The sequence below is a fragment of the Neodiprion lecontei genome, chromosome 4 (genome assembly GCF_021901455.1).
Source record: "Neodiprion lecontei isolate iyNeoLeco1 chromosome 4, iyNeoLeco1.1, whole genome shotgun sequence".
Classification (NCBI taxonomy): Eukaryota; Metazoa; Arthropoda; class Insecta; order Hymenoptera; family Diprionidae; genus Neodiprion; species Neodiprion lecontei.
In genome coordinates, this window is record NC_060263.1 from 30,777,646 (window position 1) to 30,800,880 (window position 23,235).

General features: G+C 45.5%; 1 protein-coding gene across 5 annotated transcripts in view; it reads right to left on the reverse strand.

Annotated features, from left to right (window-relative positions):
• The window catches only part of LOC107225460 (protein trachealess), a 174,265-nt gene that overhangs the window by 82,191 nt on the left and 68,839 nt on the right, over nt 1-23,235 (reverse strand). Inside the window, exon 1 of one of the 5 annotated variants that reach the window (XM_046737446.1) lies at nt 1,148-1,166. The exons of the other annotated variants lie outside the window; for them this stretch is intronic. The gene's annotated coding sequence lies outside the window, so the exon portion shown is untranslated. Of the gene's footprint in view, nt 1-1,147; nt 1,167-23,235 lie in introns of those variants that run through there. 5 annotated transcript variants of the gene reach the window in all.

Here is a 23,235-nt window from a genome sequence, read left to right on the forward strand (position 1 = left end):
ACCATGACCTTCGGACATCTGTACGTCATCGTCAAATGTCTTTAAAATAATATTATTTCGAGTTAGCCGATATAAATCTTGCACAAATGCGTGCAATCAAGAGAGAATCGCAAATTTTATAAGAAATTACACAGCCTGCCTTCTGACTGTGCATTAAATAGGTATGCGTATAAAAATAAAAATTTCGTTCCACCTGTTATGTAAGTGTGCCGTTGTGCGCAAAGTATGTGAGAGTTAATAGGAAAATATCAGGCGAACGTTATTTTATTTCAGACGATTCATCAACTCGGCACAAAAAACTTCGTTATCCAACAAAAATACAGACGCGGTTATAAGACAGCCCGAAAGTAAAGATATGTGGGACTTGTATTTGTATTTGGCAAATCTGTGAAACGTAGAAAAAATGTTTACATCTAAGTAGGTGTTTGTTCTTATGAATTTGAATAATTTAGCATGACAGGCACGTACGTACAATTACTGCAATTTCAGATAAAAGTGACGTTTAACGAATGATTTAGAGGCCCAAACGGTTATGTGCCAAGCGTTGATCGATTGAATGCAGGCCCGCGATGTCTAATCATTCAATCGTTGCTCAACGCTAATTGGATGAAGGTACAGAGATTAAAATTAGATACCGAGCGGTCTACTGCAGGTTACAGATAAACGGTAGGATCACGTCGGTAACGTCTGTAAGTGTGCAGGTACCGCATCATCAGCTGACTCGAATCTCGTCACATACCTGCCCGCAGTCTTTAAACAGCAACTCTTTCGATTTAATGAGCCGTTAACAGCTGCTTCGACAAGTTATGGTTATTTTAATTACGCATGTTAATTCGGCGCGTCTGAGATTGTATCTCGAGGCGGTAAGATATAAGTTACCTACAGTATATACCTTCTTTTTCGCCCATTACAGGACTTGAACGGTATACGCCGTAGGCCCTCTAAGCTTTTTCCTGACAACGTGAGAACTCTCTTCCGCAACTTTTTCCAACCAAGTATCTATCACGCGCGTACTCTGTATAATCCTCGTTGCAGTTTTCGCCTGGGATTCAACCGATCTTCCTATACTCACGGACCCGGCCTTCGAGCTTCCGGGAAATAAAAGGACGGACAGTAAATTAACATATGATTAAAATTTTGCACTTACAGGCAGGAATTGCCATCCAAGACTGGAACAGCTCACTGGTGCTTTGATTGGTATCCATGGCTGAACGAAAACCCCGATGTCACTTGGTATAATACGCGGACATTTACTCTCGTAGATTCCCCCGAGATCTGGGATCTCCTCGGCATCGCCGGTACGAAGCGCGCGCTCTGTTTACACTCGAAATAAACACTGCGGAGTACGAGCGTGTCTTAGACGCGGTACTTGAGACGGATCATATTTATGTGTAGGCCACGAAGAGTTACAGGTTGATTGATAACTCGCAGCCCCGCAGATCGCGGGCAGACCAGCCGCGTGAATTTCGATACAAAGAGCTCACTCAGTCAGGGCCAATCAGCGTCGCGGCGCTCGTCAAATTACTGGCGACGATGCGACGCTTCGGTTTATCTCCCTCGTGCAGCGGGTACAAGCCTCCGATCTAATGCGTGTGTAACCCACACGTACAATCTCTGTGGATAACTTGGCTCTGAGAAGGCCGATCGCCTTTCTATTCCCACGATTAGGACTCACTCACTCCTATATGTATAGCACGCGTACACGTAAAGCCGAGCCGTTGACTTTGGCGTTCGAACCTATCCGTGCTATCGTGCCAACCGAACTTACGATTTGATCTCTTATGCCCCGGCATGACTGGTATTCATAATGTACATATGCATTCACACACAGTGTGCACGATAGCGAGGCGAGTGTTGTCTTAATTAACACCACTCGCTTCGTTTCATCCACGAAGCACATCTCATCTCATCTCCTCTCCTCTGCACATATCAAATCCCTCGCCGCTCTTTCAACACCGAGTTTCAATTTTCTCCGCGTCTCGTTTCGCCCCGCAGCTCTTGTCCGCAGCTCTCTGCGAATATTCGTTTATGGCTGAAGATATCGAACACAGATGTGACTGGGTGAGGAAAGAGAAAGAGAGAGGCATATCGATGAGTGTGCGAATACAGTGTCGGAGGAACATAACTGATCTCGAGGTGAAGACTTGAACATACGGTATTTTATATACGTGGCAGCTGGAGTGGATATTTGCAATTAATCAATAGAGATTTGCCGTACAACGATGACGCTAACCACTCGCCATTAATTACGAACGTTCAGGCGTTGAGAATTAATCACTTTTAAATTCTCAACGCGCTCACATCGCACGATATGCACTGTACCTTCGGATATACACTGGGAGAAATTTCTTCTTCGGTTTAAACATTTGTACAAGACAGACACGATTGGTATTATAATCGATTATAAAATGCCGATCAATTACCAACTGTTAATTGTTGAAATTAGCACTCTGTTTTATTTATTACACCATGGGGAGATTCTTCAAAGAGATAGACGATTACGTGACAACTTGGTACGCGAACGGTATGCATTATGTATAACTCGGCAACCAGAGGCCAGTAAAATCTGGCATTTTGCTATTTACGATCCTATACTTCTTTTAATTGACAGCATTTCAGTACTCGTTGACATTACTTTGGTTCAACTCGTCGGCGGATCGTCCTGATGGGCAAGGGAAACCAATAAAATAAGTAAAAAATTTACTGTTGCCAAAGTCGCTCTCGCGAAACTTTCGCCTTTTCATCGTGGTAGTCAGATTTTTTCGATGCCGAAGCTTTTTCATCTGGCAAATAATATTCCGCCATTTCAAAATCGATACCGTATAAAACTCAACGGTACCAAAAGAAAAGGGGGGAAAAAGCACATCGTACTTTACATCAGGCACTGATACCCTTGTTCGATTGCTGCAAAAGGAGATAAAGTAAAATGGAACAAAATGGAAGAGAACGAAATGAAATCAGACGAACTGTAACGATCAGGAGCAGTTGGCACGCCCCATTTACTCTTGCCATTTTCAAGTTTCACACCGAGGAATCGAGCGCAAAAAGCCTCTCGAAGTGCAGCGCAGCGATTCCTGCCTGTTGACAGCCTCAGGGAACCACTAATTGAAATCTCGTAAGGCTGATGAAGCAGTCGGGTCGCGCCATAAAGCGTCCAAGTATTAATAATGGCGTAATCAATTACAACCCTCTCGAAGGCATCTCTCTGCCCTTTCCAAACGCCGCTCAACCCGGGGCGGCAGTAAAGGGTCGTAGAGACGCGCCACCGCCAACACCGCGACGTGCCTCAAACCAACTCGTAAAACTCATCTGCGGTCATCCTGCGGTTGTGGGGGCATCGGATTCACCGCGACCCCCGGACCTCCCCCATCTCCGCATCCAAATCTGCTCTCTCACGCGCCGAATTTTGCTGTTAGGTATCCATGAATTGTATTGCCAGTTGTTGCAGAAAGTTGGTGGAAATAATCGAACCGTGGAACAAAATATTACTTGTCCAAGTACTTTCCACATTTCGCATATCCTGCATTAATATAATCACGATCAATGCATAATGGGGTGAAGCGTTGCGTTCACGTCCTAAGTAAACAATCCTGAAGGAGGTAGGCGAAAGCGAGAGTGTAATTTTGGGTACGGTATGACACGTTAAGTAACATCCGTGCGAGACAGGCGACTAGGATATCGCGAGCGGATAGAGAACTCGTCGTTGAATCCGATCACAAGATGAGGACAAAGCTAGCCCGTGCAGGAACGTCACGCTCGGCGGTAATCTGCACCAGGGAGGATTGATTCGTTGATGGCCGAAGCGGAGGTAAAGAGGAAGAGAAATGATCGGGATTGGCTGCTGATCACCGATCGCTACTCACTGATCACCCGGACCGGACTCATACCAGGAAACACGTTGGAGCCTCTTATGGCAGCGCGGCTTTCTTGCAAGACGTCTACCGGCCCGCCTGCTCCACCATCCACCGTTCAACATCCGACATAAACCATCCACCGTCAACGCTCCTGCAGGACCGCAGTAGGTACGCCAACGGTGCTGCTAACCTTTATAAAACCGGGTAACAAAGCCGGTGGCTCAGCCGCGTTCCTCCGGGTCTAGTCTAGGGACAAGAATGAACCATTCGATCGACGTAAGAAGATTTGATTCGGTCGCGACCTTGCCTCGACATTTTACTTTTTTTTCTATCTTTCCGCCGCCACTTTACTAAAAAAACGATAAAAGTATTCGGTGAGCTTCGATTCATCCTCCATAGAACTGAATTTTTTTTCACCCTGAAGCCTCCAGGCCACCTGGATAATCGTCTGCTCGATGAACTATAAACTTTTACAAATATTCAAATAATCGGTGAGACTTGCTTTCGGTATGCCATAAAATGAGCGGGGATGTCGGGCAGTTCTTTTTCGAATAACGTAGGGAGATGCAGTTTAATAAGAGAATCATTACCGTTGACGGACAGCACAATCATCGAACCAAAATTTTCACGACGGACATTTATTGAGGGAAAAGAACGAGCTACCCGAGAGGCGTTATAGCTACCCTCCGGCGGAACCAGGCGAGTTTCAGAGAGAAGCGATGTGCGTTGTAATGAATTCGTAGTTCCGCTGTTGACCCGGGCTCGGTCGACCTGTGATGCAGAAGTAACCTGAGACCGCGGCACGGTAGATCCTATCGCTGCTGACAACTACGTTAGCGAGCCGAGAAGCGGTTCGCCGTAGGTCGTAGAGACAGCCGCCTCCTGCTGCCTTCGTGGACTGTTGTGAACTCTTCGCGGACTGACTAACTCTGCCAGGCGAGATAAAACAAGCGAGAATTGCACTGTCCACGGCCATCCGCGAGGTTCGCGAGTCGGATCTCGACTGTGCCCTGCGGGAATTGTCCTCGCGTTTTTTGATGTTGCCTTAAACACTTCTGGAATTCTCGTCCTAGGTTCAAAGTCTGCAGAATCGTGAGAATTAGCTCTCTAACAATGTCTAAAATCCGTGATCATTAGATTTTGTCAGATGGTTATGTAGGCTGGTCAACGTGTTCGTGGTCCTTAGCGGGTGAAGTAGCTTCCAATTACTTGTAAACATCAAGGTATAAGAAGTGATTTTATTTCTGTTTAATACAGTTATAGAAAAGAAACAGCACAAAGCTATTTTTTCACAACGATGGCCTACTTTGGGTTCATAAATTTTCTGTATCTAGATCAAAGCCCGTGACGAAGCTGTGCCTCAACGTCTAACCGAAAACGTTCCTGAAACTGAAATCACGAGAATCAGAAGGCGAGGGTCGCGCTTTCAAAACCAAGTCATAAATAGTCGAGAGAGTATGAAAGGGAGGCTGTGGATGAATCCTCACGGTGGGGGCTCGACGGACTGTCGACTCGCAATCAGTGGGCTAAACAAAGCTTCATACTTGATTACCATCTAACAGATGCCAAGCGGTAATTGTATTTATATGTTCCATTCATATTTTCTACCTGACCAATAGCACTTATTGTGAGTAACGCTGCAATACGTGCGCATTGAGCATCGTGAGAATCGATCAATGAAGCGTGCACTTTTTTCAAACTTTGTGCCCCGAGTACCTCGTATCCGCATCAAATATTCAGATAAATTTATTTCATGCGTCACGTTTTTCCGCCTTCCACGTAGAAACGGTTGGATTCAGAAGAAAAGATCCATCTACTCCCGGGTAATCGCAGCATCCAGACGGCGACGTTGTTGGAGCTTCGTTATTCGTCGTAAACGTATAAGCGTCTGTATATAGGCGAGTATATATGCACGCGTGTACCGAGACGAGGTCGTAAAGTTTCGCAGACTACACATTGTAGCTTAAGCTCGGTTGGGGTGGAAGTAAGGGTGTAACTATAAGGGCGGTGGGGTGCAAGCCAAGGCAGAGCAAGGCAATAACGTACTAGTTTTACTGGCAATTTTACTCTACTCTACTTAACTTTACTTTACATTTGCGTTTCCTTACTTCGCTTTGCTTGTCTCGACTGCGGAGCAAGGCGCACAAGCTCCACTTTTTAATTTTGTAAATTTGAGCGTGATTCAACAGTTTCACGCAGGAAATTTTTTCGTGCCACGTGCGTTTAAGGGCTGCACTGAGATATACGAGGTCACTTGGTTGATTACAACTTCGATGATTGGTTTTCTAATGATCATCTAAAACCGGAGTGTTTTGAAAGGGTTTGAAAACACATATTTCAGTGCGCAGAGAGTTTGGGAAGCAGAGATTGGGTCGATTTTTGAAATTTCTGTTTGGTCACCTGACCATTAGCTTTAGTACTTACCGGTAAAACATTGCAAGAGTAGAACGAACTTATAAATTCAATAGATTTCATGTATTAAGCATATTTGTGACCGGGAATGACGGTGTGGCAAAGCAAACCAATATTTACTCATTCGCCACTTGTATATTGAAATACGACTGATTATTACCGACTGAACCACCATTACCAATAAATATAAATTTTTCTACCAAAGTGGTTTTGAAGAAGTCTGCGATTACTCGGTAAACGTACGGTGCACGATCAACAACCTTGAATTTTCAAGTTTGTACACGAGTTCCAAGGTGTTTTGCAACACTGGTATCACAAAGGTACGCTGTACCCAACTTCAGACTAGTACTCGAAAAAAACCACTCGGGTTGCAACAATTTCAATTCGCAATCCACGACTGATTCTGTATGTGCGATGAAAACACTTGTCCACAACTCTCGATGCATCCTGCGAATCTAACGTATAACGTACGACCAGCTCAGGTAGTGGCGCCACACTTCCACTGACGTATCTCGACGTATCTCAAGGTATTCCATGAAGATTTCTGCGACAGTGCTAGTTTACACGTCGACGGCGAGTAAGGTACAGCAATGAAAAGGTAGTGCCTACCCGTAGGCAGCAAAGAGGCAGAGCTATTACCGGAGAATGGTCGCGTGGAATTGGCCCACAGTGTAGAGGTGCGTACCAGGCTTGAAGAAGCTGTACCTACCCTCGCACTGCAAGTATCGAGGTACCCGACTGTCGCATGTGTGCGATCCACCATAAGCTGCGGGGCAACCAAGCTTGAGCATGACAAATATTGGCAGTGGCGGCGGCCAGAGACTCATCAAACAACTCCCGATGGGACTAGAGCTCCTTTGCTCGACGGTGTGCGCCCACTCGCGTGTTATACGCCTAGGTACCCAACGAGTAGGTACAATAATAGCTCACAGGTATTACACGCGTTTACCAGACGCAAAGAGCTAGACGCTGCGCACCGGTAACGCTTATGCACTTATATGCATTCGACCCGGGTCGACACGCTCTTCAATCACCGCTTATGCAGTTCCGCCTTGTTCTTTGAGCTCTAGTGCGTAGCTTCTGCTCCTTCAGGACCCCGAGAATGTCGATAATAATGTTGTCGGAGAATCATTTGAAGATATTATTTTATTACGAGATATGTTCGATGGCGGCTTGTCGCACGGGACGTTGGAATTTTAGATTTTTGAATTCAATCAAAAATTGCACTGTGTTCAAACGAAAAACGTTGGCACACTACCGGGAAAAAAGCAATTTCTTTAATCTGTAAACAGTATCGACTGTGTCACAGTTTCATTTTCGTGGAGTCACAGTTGAACCAAATGATTACGAATTTATGATGCAGATTGTAATATTTTTTTTCAGCGAAAATGGAAAGTCGAAATCGGCAGGGGGCTGTGCGATAAAGAACATTGATAGCCGAAGCGTTTTCGGAGGAAGAGAGGCTGGGGCAAACGGTGGGAAGATGAAACGTTGGTTGGAGGGAGGAAAGAGGGGATCGAGTAACCCCTGAACGCAGCTAAATCAACAGAGTCGATCTGGCTGTGAGCAGTGTGCCCACCGAGCCATTATTTGCTTCTAGATTTATGAGTTTGTGAAATACCATAAGGCATAGGAGGCATACACTCGAGGTCTTCTCATCGGTTCGTTGGCGTACCGACAGACGCGTTATTACACATGTGTATCGTAACCACGTACACGTCAATTCCATACGGTGCGACGTGCCATGAGTCCGACGCAATAGACGACCAGGCTCGCCGCTTCAGAGAGAGAAAGAGAGACAGAGAGAGAGAGAGAGAGAGAGAGAGAGAGAGAGAGAGAGAGAGTGAGAGAGAGAGAGAGAGAGAGAGAGAGAGAGAGAGAGATAGCGAAAAGTGAGAAGAGAATCACTTTGCACTCAATTATAATTACCAACGTTGCTCTCTGAATTCATATCGATAACTCAACCACTGATTGCCGATTAGTCTCGACAGCTGCTCGTCCCGATATTATTTTATTTCCGCAGGTCATATTTCTCTTCCTAGTTATACTTAAGCGTCGAACGATGATCGTCTGTTTGCGATTCCCGAATCGCGGGGTCAGAAGAAGTTGATCCCCGTTCACTGAACGGGTAATAAATAATAAGCAAACGAAGAAAAAAAAAACAACAGTTTTCACAAATATCCTTAGAAATCGAAGCAATTTGAACCGTCCGTCAATTTCCGGGTCGTCTTCGAAGATTTATGGAAGTTAAATCGTACGTACAGCGTGATTATTTAAGGCATTAGATTCTGTAACGTGTAATTTCTCTGTTACCCGGCAAGGGAGAGGGAGAAACGGATAAAAATAGAAAATAAAAAACTGAAAAATTTCCTCTCAAGGTGTGTAACACACTTTTTCCCTAACAGGCCGCACGCTCGTACAGCGTGGCTGTTATACGTGCACGTGCATACACGATTACTGGGTCGAAAACTACACAGTTTTCGGTCAGCCCTGGGATCAATAGGGCCCCGATATCTAAGATGGGCACCGGTCTGACCTCGCGGCGCGTTATTACACGGGTAGAGCGGTTCTCGGGGCCGACGCGCAATCGGGAATTGATTGGATTTAAATAGTTGCTCTGATCCCTTACGCGGACTTTACTTCACCCTGCATTTAATATACCTTTTTCTTGATCGTAAGTGCCTGGGTTACGGCCGCTTTCGATTGGTTTGAGCGAAGCGAGCAGCTCGCAAATTTCAGGTCTTGATTTTTCGATCGACGTTAATTATCCTCGAAACAGCTGTTTCATCATCTTGCCTCAATGCCTGAGCACATCTCTCGTGAATTTGCTTGCGAATTATCCGCACGTTGCATAAATATGCAAAGATATATTGACGCGAGTTAACGGTACGCCGCTTAATCAGCAAAAATTTGATTGAAGTGGTGTAACGAATGAGCGGCGCGTACTTGATACTTCGTCGATAAAAGAGGAGCAATAAACAAGCAAAGACTTGAAACGTTCCGAAACATATGGTCGATTAATGAAAGATTTTTGTCGAAAGTGGTTTACTTTCGAATGAGCATTTCTCCGTCTGTGGCTCGCAGTGCGTCTACGTATTCCACATAAATAACTGACTAATTGCCGCGAAATAAAAACTCACGAGACTCACATTTCGTTCGAAAATCAAGCGACGTACGTACGATTTCTTAGGTGAAGCGCGCGGTGCGCATTAAGCATCATGTATATTCACATAATTTATCTGCGAAATAATAATCCGTTCTCGCGGGGATTCCGTCGGATTCATTTGTAACAGGTATGATGGATTCGTATCAATTACTCTCGGTATATTAACGTCAATATGCGAAGCTGATCATTATTGGTCGACTGCGTGCCTTGCATAACTGCTGCAAAGCCGCAAGCTTACAGTCGGCGGGGTTAAATACTTACTCCTCTACGATACAACATGCAGCAAAGAAACCCGTCGTCTTTCATCGAGGATGACCGATTGACGTCCGGTAATTATATTCGAGCATAAACGTTCGAACGAATTTTTTCCATCAACTTTATACGATTATTGGAAGAATGAGAAAGAAGCCCGATACAAACCAGACCGGTGAAAAATGTGCGAACAGTCCGCGTCCATTTTTTGCACACCGCGATCGAATATTTATCGAGAGAGGAAATATTTGGGTGAAGTGGCCGGCTGACCCCTGATAAATATATAGAGCGTGGGCAATGACATAAAACGTGGAAGGCTCGACGGCGAGGCGCTACGTCACATCCGCGCCTGCACCTTCTCTTCTCATACATAGGTTATCGCAACGGAGACGCGGGACGTCCTGCGGCTGCCTGATATATCGTCAGGACCTACGTAAGCCCCGGCGAACCGGAGTGGGAGGTTTTTTACGGTGTTTTTATATCGTCTGGGACCCCGTCCCGACGCACCAACCCTCGCCGCGTTGCGCTCGCTGGTCGCTTAAGCAAATTAGAGGACCAGCAAGTCGTCTTTGACGCCAAGCGAAGCCCGAGTTTTGGAATCATTAACGAACCAAAAATCCAAAGTGCCAGAATCATTTATAACGTAAATACGCGCGTGATGTGCTACAGAGGAGTCGAAGTCTCCGAGATGAAGAGGCGCGGAACGAGCCGGCGTTTAATGTGGATCGTGGGTGGCCACGACTCGAGGGACACCTCGGCGACCCTACGAGCAATTACTCACACTGTAAGCGGGCTTCCTCGCGCACAGAATCCGTCTTATGAGTAAGAGGATCAGGTGTAGACTCGGTCGTATACCGCAGGGTGGCGAACACGAGGCTTGGCTCCCTCGAAGGCCATTGATAAGATCGGAATGCCTTTCCAACGTCTCAATTAGCCCTCCGTTCACAAAGGATTCAAAGTGAATATAATTCACTTGAAACGCACCGGCTGATTGTCATTTAGAAACTGGATATTTCCAGTGACTCTGTGTTAAAACTGCATATTCCCAATTGGATGAAACATGAACGAGTGAAGAAATATATACCAAAGTTATATTATATTACAAAGTAAAGTACGATAAATTTCCCACTTATTCACCGAACATCGAGACTCTTCAACAGGCACGTTCTCTCACAGTTAGCGGCGTTTCGAAAACTCCTCATTTTTCACGATCGTTAAAAAGATGGAGGATAATTCATTCGCCGAATGCAAGGGACGGAATGATCAAATTCTTGGGTGTCGTTGCCGGATGAATAACGAACTCCACGAAGTCTTTGGAAAGTTTTGACCAAGACACGGAATTGAATGTTGGCATTCATCACGGCTTCAAGCTGCGCTGTATCGGATCACGAGTGTAAGTTCGAACCTGGCAAATGAAACTACCGAAACAAATAGTCTCTCCCGAAATTCCCCCTTACACACACAGCCGCTTTCCCCAACGGGTCGGCTCTTGATGGAGGTCCGCGTAAACGCTAGAAATCGAAAATTACAACGGACCGTCGAGAGCCATTTGTAAATACAAAGCTAACCTGTCGCGTTAATATTCTACTCTGATTAATTCGTATCGAAAATTGCAGGAGATCACAACTTTCCGAGAGTCGTTCACGATACCTTCAAGACTCTACCGTACAATGACCAATGATAATCAAGATGGTCGTACGACTAACACTCAAGATAAAAGTCTACAAATTGATTCATTCTTCTCTTACGACACAACGTAATATGAAGAAAAAAATGATGTCTCAATTAAAATCGTGTCAGAGACCAAGTAACGTATGACAAAGAAGGAGGTAATTAATGGATCGAATACCGACCACATTTCCTGAGTACGGAACCAACGATATAGTGGCAAAAGAAGCAACAACCATGAATCGGTCATAATACATCCAAAGTGCCGGTCGTAGCGCACGCTCATTCATAACTGCAGCTAGCTTTCGTTCCTCGAGGGTATTGCCATGCCGGCCGGGCGTCGTTGTCTCCGCATAATTGGTTATATAAACTGTTAACATGGCGGGTCGTATGGAGGCAGGACAGGGAGTAGTTTATCATGCAGGAGTAATATGAACAGAGGAATACGTTGCTTCGGTAGGTGTACATTGTGGAGGGATGGACACCAGCAGCGATACTAATGGTCCACCTCGGCGAATGTCTGTCCATGGACAGCGCGGAGCACCGGTACACTCATTTACATTCTGCTCCCACATCGTTCATTATTGAGCTCATCCGTGAGGAAGAAAATTTTTTCCACATCTAGACTGTCCCACGTGCGGAGCAAAGGGCGTGAATTCATGCGGATGGTGTAAATCCGCGAGGTGTTCGAACCTGGCGAATTGCGCTCGGGGCCGACAGACTGGGTGAACGCTAAATGTCAACGTTCCAACGTGACACTCGGAGCGAAGGAAGTGACGGACGCCCGGTATCAGCTTCTTAATTGGCGATCGGTGATCCGGTGACACGCGCTCTCTGTAATTGGTCCAGGAGCATGAAACTATTTGCCAAGAAACTGCCATGAATGCCTCGAGATCTCTACCAGCTGCCCGGCGAGAACGTCGAGTATAAATGACGGATAGCCGGAGATTTTTTCGTAAATACTATCCGATCTATGCTTGTAACTGTGACCTGAGGAATGTGCGAAAAGCTGATTGAATTTATTTCACCAACGCGCCACTTAAGTGAGAATTTAATAATTGCTGTCGTGCTTGTGGTATGTACCTGAGGCCGAACCCTCGAGTGTTACTTGCACTCGACGTTTCATTACCCATTAGTTAGCGACACTGTTACATTACAGCTGGATGTCGGACGGTAGTCTTGTACGAGAACAGAGCTCGTACAGGCTTCGACTGTTCACTTGCTCGAATGTGGATGCGTTTTTCAACCGTCAAGTCGACGCGTGAGAGATTAAAGCTATCTATACCAACTTCGATCTCGATTTGAAATGGATCGAGTATTTCATAAATTTATAGCCCTGCTCGCGGGCTCTATCCTTCAAGGCGGGACAAAGTGTACGGAGACAGAGTGCACAGCGATGCGTTCGCATTTGAAATCCTGCTCGTCCGCGAGCTGCAAGCGAACGTATATAACGTACAACACGTCGCATACTGCCGTGGTAGCGGCGACTCGCCTTATTCCCCGGCGCATAAGTAGAAATTCATAAAAATGTAGGAACGGTGGAGATCGAGTGACGCAATCCGCGTCCCGCTGAGACTACAACGAGGTGCAGGCCTATAAGACTTGGGAGAGTCGGTCGCGATTCTTGGTCTCAAATGTTATACTGTGCGTGGCCTCTTCGCTTCTCGATCTTGCTGCTTGCTGCAGGCTCTGCAGTGTGGCAGGGGTACGCTGGACAAATAGAGTAACGGTTGGTAACGTTAAACGAGTCTGACAGTAATCGCTATGCGGTCGGCAGTATCGCAACCTGAACGTGGCGTCGAAAAGAGAGAAAAGAAATGGTAGTAAAAAAACATTCGTAATTGCTATATCTGTAACAATTACAGCGACCTTACACCAAGCAGGCTCTATCGTACTCCTTCTAGGCACGGTGGCAAGCGGCAATTACACGAAATTACATATCCTCGGTTAATTGCAATTAAGCTCTTCGAGTTAGTATTTAGATTTATAACGAACAAATCCTTTTCGTACTGCATTTGCCACCGCATTGAAACTTCATACGTAGATTCTACCGTGCGGCCTTTTGCTCTCGAGTCACCTGGATAGTGCTCAAAGAGAGAAAGACTGATGTTAGATGTTATCGTTACAATGTGTTGTTATTATGCCACGAGTCTCGTTTCAACAGCTCTGCACGGAGGGAGAAAATCTTTGGAGAACTCGTTGTAGGTAGCGGTACCATTCCGCCCAACTTATAACTAACCTGACTTAACGCAACACTCTTGTCTTGTCCGGATACTTCTGAGTTTCAAGTCCCAAGCGAGTCACCTGAGAGCAGCGGCTGACGCAATGGTGCTACCTGTGGTATTAAATTATTACACCCCGCAGACGTCGCGACGTCGTTGATGCTAGGAGAACGAACTCAAGGAAGTCTGCAAGTTTGAAAGCACCGAAGACAAGTTAGCCTCCGGCTGGCTGCACGGACCAGCTGGGAACGTGCGTGCAGTTCATCGTCAGAGAAGCTCGTATTAATTATTATTCCTCCCCGTTATTGCTAAAGTCATCCGAATTGGTGTTGTTTTAGAATTTGTTGGTTGAGAACTTGAGATCTCGAGTCTTTTCAAGCAGCATGACCGAGTATACAGGGTGTGACGTAGTTTTCAGAGTTCTTTGCCGGAGTGAAATTAACGGAGACAACTACATTAGCCGCTCACTCAAGTCTTGGCAAATCGCATATACTTACATAAAAACTTCCGGTAGCAATGGACTTTACGTTGGCTTCTGGTTTCTCATATACACGTATTAAACTCTCTCTCACACACGCGCCATGCTGTACGTACGTACATATTTTTTTCTTCGCAGGGCGCACACTTGTCCGAGACTAGGTATATCGTCCGGGTATATATCCTGGCGCGTGAACGCGGACAAAGCGAATCAGGAATACCGGTTCTTAGCCTGGCCGTCTCCGCACCGAGCGTTCGTTCATCCGCGCGAACTCAATCACCTATAACCCGCCGGACGCCGGGCTTTCAACGTTTCAACTTTTCATCACCTCCCAGGCTATACGCTGCTCTACTTTCTTGCCTCTCCGTAGCCGCTTCCGTGAGAGTTTTGAAATTAAACTCGGTGAGGATATGCCTCGTGTGTAATTACCCGACTGCCGCGGCGTTAATTTCGTCAACGTGCAAAAACAAATCAACCCCTCCGTGTACAGGTACTCGCGTTTTCTCCCATTCGCACGCGTCAGCCTTACCGTCCCTTCTAAACGCTGCTTATTAACGGTAATTAGAAAACTACCGAGCATTACCGGTTCGAGGGGGTGATAAGGGGGAGCATGGCGGAGGGTTGATTCGTCAGAAGCGCGGAGCAGAGGAGGTGGACTCTTTATAGGGTCTTGGGCCGGGGTCCTTATTGCTCCCAGAGTGGCCGCAAAACGAACTTTGATCAAATTCTACTGCGCCGGCATAAAACTGACCGTCCATTGCGGCCAGTCGCTCGGGTTATGGCCGCGATAAATGATTCATCCGCACTAGCCAACGCGTGTGTTACCGGAAAGCCTCTGCTCTCGGTGTGTTCGTAAGACCTTGGCCAAGTGTGTATGTTCGAGGTAAGAGACCGCGATGCTTCGGTCCGAGTGGTAAACAGCTACAGGAGGGTCATCATCGAGTGCCTCCCTTTACGAGCAACTTCACCTTACATTAACCCTGGATGCTTCCAGCACCCACGCCGCATCTCGTATACATTTACTCGGGGAGAAGTAGGTATAACGGTGCCGAATGTTCGTCGGATTAGGGAGGAGGAAGGAGAACGACGCGCCTCTCGCTTCGACCAAGAACTCTGGAAAGAGCTAAAGAGTTTTCACTGTTTCGAGGCAAACTTCGTTCAATTGTGCTTCACCTGAATCGGTAGCGAATGAGTAATAGACATCAGGAAATAGGACTTTGTCCATCCTCTGCTTTATTTCCTGTAATATCGCGGCCGAAGGGTATAGTATACCTACGAGCCAACGTACACGAGTACACATTATTGCCACATGACAGCCGGCGAATGCTCGCGTAATTCATCCGCGTCAAAGACACCGTAAAGTTGAGTCGAATTAGCAAGGCAGCCGGAGGTCGTGTGAAACGTGGTAATTCCCACGTGACTCTGTCGTCTCCTCTTATAAAATCGACGTAATCAGAGAAACCGTGAAGCGGTGTGAAAAGTCTCGCGTTCTAGACCCACCTACAACGTACGTCGATCAGAATAAGAAGCTTAGCCAAATCATCCAGCACCTGACCGTAAATCCATGCAGCATCTGCGGCGGTCGATTACCCGAAACTTGTCCAGTTGCGGGTGAGGCACGATAAAATGGAAATAGGCAGCGCCGACACCGAGACTCGAATAGAACCCGGTCCTAATGGTTGGCGTCGCGGCGTGCAGAGCGGACGGTAAGCGGTTCGGGATGGGATATTGTTTTCAATAACGCGTGGCATCAATCAGACCCGAATGCCCCGAAGTCCGCGGGGCTTTTTGTCGCCCGTGGACACCGGGGGCCCGCAAGATGTCCGGAATGCGTCGACCTCTGGCCATCGAGACCCCGCGATGACCGGCCTTGGCCATCTCCTTTGCATAATGACACTCGGCAGCCCGCTACCGGATGGAGGAGACTCGCTCAGCTCGTACCGGAGCTGCGGCGTAACGGCGTGCGCCCCTGGACGTTGGCTCCATATGCCGGACAGCCCCCGAGGGGTATAATAATAGTATCGTATACATACGAATATCTACGTGCGTATGTGTATTGCGAGAGCGGTCGAATCGGCGGATCGCCTAACCTCTCCATCTGCACAGCTCGGGAATTTCATACATAAGAATGCCCACTCAGCCACAGGATCAGCATTCAATTGTATCGGAGTTAGAGACCGCACGGAGAGCCGAGGAGTTCCGTGATACTCGGATGGAGCGAGCTTCGATTGAGCCGCAAAAATTTACTCGATATTAAACGCCGAGAGTCGGCGAAAAAATAATCTGACGACTTTACCAAAGCGTGAAACCCGGTCAATGTTCACAAATTTTCAGTATGTGATACTTTTTATAATACGAAGGGTATACTTGAATACATTCAGTGCTGAACTTCACACCGTTTTATTTTCATTGCCGTCCATCTCGTTCTACTCTAAACCTCATTTATATCCAAACGGGCTGCACCACGATAGAATGTGTGACTTTTTCGGAATCGTTCCGTCCAAAGGAGAAGCAACCGTATCAGGTGCTTCGAGCACCGTTCCAAGAAGCGTCGTTGAACGATACAGCGTCAATAATTTATTCCCGTCGGTTCGATTCACTGCACTACGATCATTCTTGTCTGGCTTTTATCTTACAGTGAAAGGATTGGGTTTGGATAATGAGGCGAAGGATGATAATTTAAAAGGGCATACCTACCGAGTCTACGGAAGCGGAAACTGCGTCGCGTCGGTTATTCGTCGTTGAATTATGTTGTACGGGTAATTGATGCCTCGGTTAATTACAGCGAGTTAAGGTTCGCTTCGTTATTTCGTATGGCGTGGCTGATTTAAATGTCAAAGGAAATTGTATGATTATTTACTATGCAAATGAAATTGTTTAAGACGAGCCCAACTCGATATAGACTATTGGTCTTGAGGGGTTAGCAGATTGAACGCTGCAAAGGGTCGCACGTAAGGTAGCCGCGCGCCACCGCGGGTCTAACTTTGCTCCGTTAATTGGATTATGAAGTCGGAACGATCCTCCTTCGGGGCGACAAGGGTGCCGACTCGGTTTAATTACGCCCCTTGTAGACCTGTCACAATAATACCGTTCGCTTTCCTCTATATCTGTATCAGAATTTCCTGATCGGGCCTTGGCGCCTCTCATTCATGTAAACCACCGAAAAGAATTCGAGGAATTCTCCCGAGTACGGCACTCGATCAAATTTACAGAAGATATGAGAGAATAAATTTGAATAGTAATGGCCATGTCGGATCCTGCTTTTCAAAATCTCGATTTGGTTCAAGTTTAGAGAAATTATTGTCATTATTCGATTTCGTGCGCCTAGGCTTCCGCCTTCAGAAATGTTGAAAAGTCTCGAGGCATTGGAAGGTGACGAGCGTTACTGATCATCTCATTCAAATGCGGTGAAAAAAATTAATTGATTCGCTTACAACTGAAAGAAACTTTTACTCATGCCTAGATCACTCACGGAAATTCAATTTTAGACACAATAGAGGTTCAGAGTAGAGAATCAGAAAACCTGTTTGTTTCCCTTTTGTAGCTATTGAACACTTTGACTTGTCAACAAATCGAAAGAGTAATTCTGTACATTTGAGTCGATAACTTTGGTACAGTGATTTTCGGAAGAATGTAGCGAATAAATTTGTTTCTTCGGGGCACAAATACGTTTTCTCGCATTAATTAGGTACTCGAGAAATTAGTATTCATCTGCAAAGTTCATCAATTTTCTGGAGACAGCGCAAAGCGCGACGGCGAGTTTCGTCGGATATTACTCAACCTGCGTGAAATTCGACTGTAAGGTGAGCGATTCGGTGCAGATCTATACGGATGTAGCAAATATAGCAGTATAGATTCATAGATACAAAAAACAAGATTCCCAGGCTATGGAGTTATAAAGCCAGGAAATCGAGAAGGACGTTGGCTAGAGCGCCGCTCCGCCACGGCTGCGTTAATTAAAATTATAATAAATTACATCGCGATAAGAGGCACGCGTTTATACCGAGGGGTTTACGAGGGCGCGATTAGATGTTTCATCCAGTGAGGCAGCAGCCCGTATTTGAATGAATATTCATTCCCGCGTTGCTGGTCTTCGGCCTGAATTCGTTCACCCAAAATGCGAAAGTTCGCCACGTTTTTTTCTCACAATTTTTTTTTCAGTAAATGTAAAAATACGACGGTGAAGTTGTTACTTATTCTCGAGCTCGTCTCGTCATCTGGAAATATTGCTCAAGGATCGGATGCCATCGAATGAGATTCAAATATTCATAGCTGAAATGCGCACACCCGCTACTATACCCAGCAGCCAATAATATTATGCGCAACACCGCGGCGAGGGGACGAATTTATGCCCGCGGACAATCTCTAATCCAAACAAGATTCGAGCTGGTATTAGTTTCAACCGGCTAGATATCGCGTTACGAATTTTATCAACATTTTAATGCCCGGATGCAGCACGGTCGTGTACCCAAAAAACGAGGAACCCGACCGAGTCTGTATAATAAATGAACTATCGAATAGATTTGAGACAATGTTTGAAAATTTGACCGTTGAAATTGATTTTTGAAAATTTCTAATTACGACCGATCGTATCGGAATGCATTTCTTCATTTAACCGCTGAGTCGCACCGACATTGCAATTTATAGATCTGGCGATGGCTGCACGTCAACCTCGTTCTCGTCTTATGGTCTTTGGTTTCGGGTGTGTCGCGGGTCCCCTACACGTAGCGAAGAGTGGCGAGTGTCACCCTTTCCAACCCCTACAGCGAACGCCAGGGCTCTTAGCCTTTCGCTCGAAAGCACTCTCTCCAATCTGCCGCAGTATAATTTGCATACATAAGCTATTAAGCAGCTCTTTTCATTTCCTCCCGCTTATGATAGTTTAGTTAGAATAATGTTTTACAAGATTGCAGCGGGAACAATTGCCTCGCCCTCGCGTGTAATATTCCGCCTTTTGATTAATGCTCATCCACCTTTATCTCCGCTTCGCGTTAGGGACGAGTGACGAAACAGCTCCGCAAATGAACTTCGCGCCTCTTTGCTATTACCATACGATCACATTGATACCTGCCCTTCGAATATGAGGCAGAACCGTAAACACCGATTTCCAATCGTCGTTTTTGTTCGGCGTAGTTTTCACCCGTAAACTCGTTGGAAAGAATGGCCACATATGGTACGAAATGTTCGGTACACTTGGTCAAAATTTAAATAGGGTAATATGTGCCGCTTTGTAGAGCAAACAAACGGCGGAAGTCTGCGTTGCCTTTCCGTGCATATTCATCGAACGGTTAATCGCCCGTTAAATTCGCACACGAAAAGGCGTCGGGACGCGTGGCACCGGCTGCGGGAAAAGAGGCGCCGTGGTGCCAGCGGAACCCAGCTTGTATAGGTATAAAGCTAGTCTAGTCGAGGAAAAAAGGAACACACACCAAAGACGCGGGCAAACAAACAGACGAGCTAACGGGGCACTGACAAAGTATCCGTAACCAATCAGATCGAACGGGCCCATTGCTTGGATGGATTCGATTCCAAATCGTCGAAGCGAGGAAATATTTTAATAACCATTAATCTTGTCGGAAGCGCAAGAGCTGGATCATTGGCTAGTACAAGGCGCTGCGCCTATACGCGCAATGCGAACGACCCGAGGGCACTCGGGCATAAATAAGTAGGCTATGCGTATCTGCTTATGCGAAAAGGCATGTGTTTCCTTTTTCCTTTTTTCTAAATCAATTGGATTATTCACTGCATTGAGTGATACGTGGAATAGAACGGAACAGAACGGAATGGAACGCGTCACGAATCTCACGGGGTGGATTAACGCTCTTCAATTCTTTTTTTGCCCCCCCCCCGCCCCTTATAAATTGCATGAATGAATTTTATTGATCCAGGCTAAACTGTAAATTGACGATTGAATTTGGACGACGAGAATTAGAATTCGACAAAATTTTCGTTGAACAGAGATCACTGCGGGAAAAATAATTCCTGCAGTATGTTATCCATCAGCATACAATATTTTATGCATGCATGGGAATGGTAGAAAAAGTTAAAAATTATCATAGCAAATAGTGTACAGCTGCAAGTTGAGAAATAATAAATGATTTTTAATGCCTGAGCATAATAGAGGGGAATTGCATAAACTTGAGATACACGGATAGCCCCAGAGTCGTGAGAAATAATTTTATAGACTCCGATGTTCGGGTGCCGATGGAATGAGCCAGATCGGTGACCTGAAAAACAATCCCGAGGATTGTGGCAATCCGTCAAATAAAATTTACGACAACGGTGGGAAAAATGTAAAATATGAGGCATGGCTCGTTTGCGGGTAAAAAACAAATAAATAAATAAATAAAAAATAAATAAAAATCGAGAACGATGAGTAAGTACAAGCTGCTGTCCCGCATCGCAAATCACTTTATAGGTATTCGGTTTTTCACCTGCGGACGACAATTCCCCGCGGACGTATTCCGTCCTGCACCATCGCGAATGGCTTGTCTCGCATAAATTGCGTCCTTAACATTAAAGTGACGAGTGCTCCGGCCGGCCTGAAAGCCCCGCGACCGTAAACTGCAAAGTATCAACTATAAAGATAACAGCCCAAGGCACAATAACCAGCCCGGTATGCCAAGTTTATTTCAGTAGCTCAACAGGCTGCGTCGAACGTAACGCGGTTATAAATACACGTGTCTTTATATTCGCTAATAGGCCGACGTCGGACCCTAGTGTCCATTGATAAGGAAATAAATTATAGAAATGTAAATGTATGGAAATTGTAGACGAGACACTTTTGGTTCCGCTGCACCTGGCCGAGGAAACTCTTCGCCGCGACCCATTTCATGTAAGAAGAGACGGAAGGAGAGCTTGCAGAAAAGCTTTTGCTTCCCGTACTTCGCCACCGTCTCTCTGTAAGATGACAACGGCATTTTTATTCACTCAGGGCGCACAGAGTTGTGCTTAAGTATTCAAAGTGGCAGGTGGCACGACCCAATATTGTTTTTAGCCTCGGAATAAAACGAGTTTCTATACCGCAGTTGAGTGAAATAACTCCCGACGTTATCAGCTGCATTAGGTGCCTTTTGATTTTACTTTAAGTTTGTATAATTTTCAAACGATTCGAGTCATGCTTTGAGAACGTAAAATAAAAAAAAATAAGAAAAAATTAGTGGAATAAAAAGACGTTCTGAGTTTGAAAGGACGAAATATACTCTGAGTACTGTTTACGTTCGCGGTAAATAATGTATATAATGTATTTAAGAAACATGTCACACCTTACATAATTCCCGCTCAAGATTTGTATCTCATAATATTTGCAAAATTATTCTGCATATTTTGGCGTCTTTAAAAATGTCGCTTTCAAAAATGAGTAATTCTTTATATACCATATAGCTATACAGTAATGTATAATGTATAATCTACAAATAGGTTGAAGGTTGTATCAGCGTCAAGAGTATACGATGAATTTTGCAAAGCAAAGAATAAATTCCAAAAACAAAATTAAAAAAGATTTCACATGTTTTACTGGAAAACAAACAACCACGAAGGTGCGCTAAAATGCAGAGGAATTTCAGAATGCGATAGTGAAATGAGGTTAATGACATTTTCAATGTGTTCAACGTGTCGTCTCAAAGCACGCATATAATATATATGCTATAGAACTGTAGCCGAGAGGCACGAGCGTTTAACCGCATAATACTCGTTAATTATGCACATTATCACGCAGCGTACAAATACAACTGTCTTCGTCCGTCGGCGTTGCTCAACTTATAAGAGTGATTCACAGGCTTAAACTATCCCGTGGAAAAGGTAGCCCTACGCGCCTAGCTTGGCTTGTATCCTTCGGTGTAAGAATTAAAGAATAAAAAAAAGTTCGATGTACACATACACAAGATAAATTTCGGAGTTTGTCCAGTCTGGGACAATGAAGAACAACGATTAATTACTACACGGTTCAAGCTGTGACAAATCGTGAATGTAAGAATTCGAACGGACACGCCTTATTTCATGGGTCTTTTGTAAAAAGTCTATAGGTAAAAGGGCGGAGGAGGGGATAAAAATAAATAAACAGAGCCCGTAACCCCACGATGGATGGGAACTCGCGTTTTAATTAATGCCATATACTTCTTTGTAGTTAATAAAGAAAGAAAGAATGAAAGAAAGAAATAAGAGGGGGTCGCGGGTGGAGACAAGGGATAAAAAAGAAGGAGACCGAAAGTAAAACTTCGGGGGAAGCACCCTCTCTCGCATCGTACGTACACCGAAGGAGGAAAAAAATTTCCCGCCATTTCACAGTAATTAAAAGTGTTGCAATAAAGAGAGGAGGGAGGTTCTTTAATTCGTGGCGACTTATATTTATGTGCGTCGGGTTTCTTTCGCTGCACCCCTCGCCCTGCATCGCCTCCCACAACTTCTCCAGCCACGCCTCGCCTTTCTATAATTACGTGTTTAATTACCAATGCTGATGTATGGCCTTCCGGGGACTATTAATTGATCAGCTCTAATCGTCCCTCGAGCGTTTAATATCAGATACATGCATACTTTTGTAATACCTGCATGCCACAGGTGCATCCTCTACCTTCGAGCAAACGATACAACCGCGACCGAAATAATTCCTCCTGGTACTGTATCTTCAATTCCATTCACAGATTTGTCGACAATTTTTTTCCTCTTTCTTATAAGCGTAAATTATTTCGCCAGTCAAAAATTAGACGATTGCGCAGAAACGATTTTTTCGCGTGAGTCGGTGTCCGTCACGAAACCGAATCGAGTTCAGTAGACGAGGGAACGAAGCGTAACACAAGTACAAAGGGATTGTGGAATTTTCGCGTACGGGGGGAGGTAATTTTTTTGCGGGGGTGTAAAAAAAAAGTGCGTATGCATATATGTTAAAACGGCGAGGAGCGATATACCTGAGCAAGAAATCACTCCGGGGTTACACGAATAGAAACGACCGCGGTTGAGGCAGCGGGCACAGCGGCGGCAGGAAGAGAAACGGTAAAAGGTATAAATCCCACTTAAGGGAGAGAGACTCTGCTCTCTCCGTGCGTCTCTCCGATAGTCGTGTACGGGACGCCGCATACTGCGGGGAAGAGAAGTGAGTAAGTTACGAATAGGGGCGGTTATTCATAAGCAATGGCCTATAAATAACCTAATACACCACTGCGTCACTGAAATATTGAGAGCGACTGG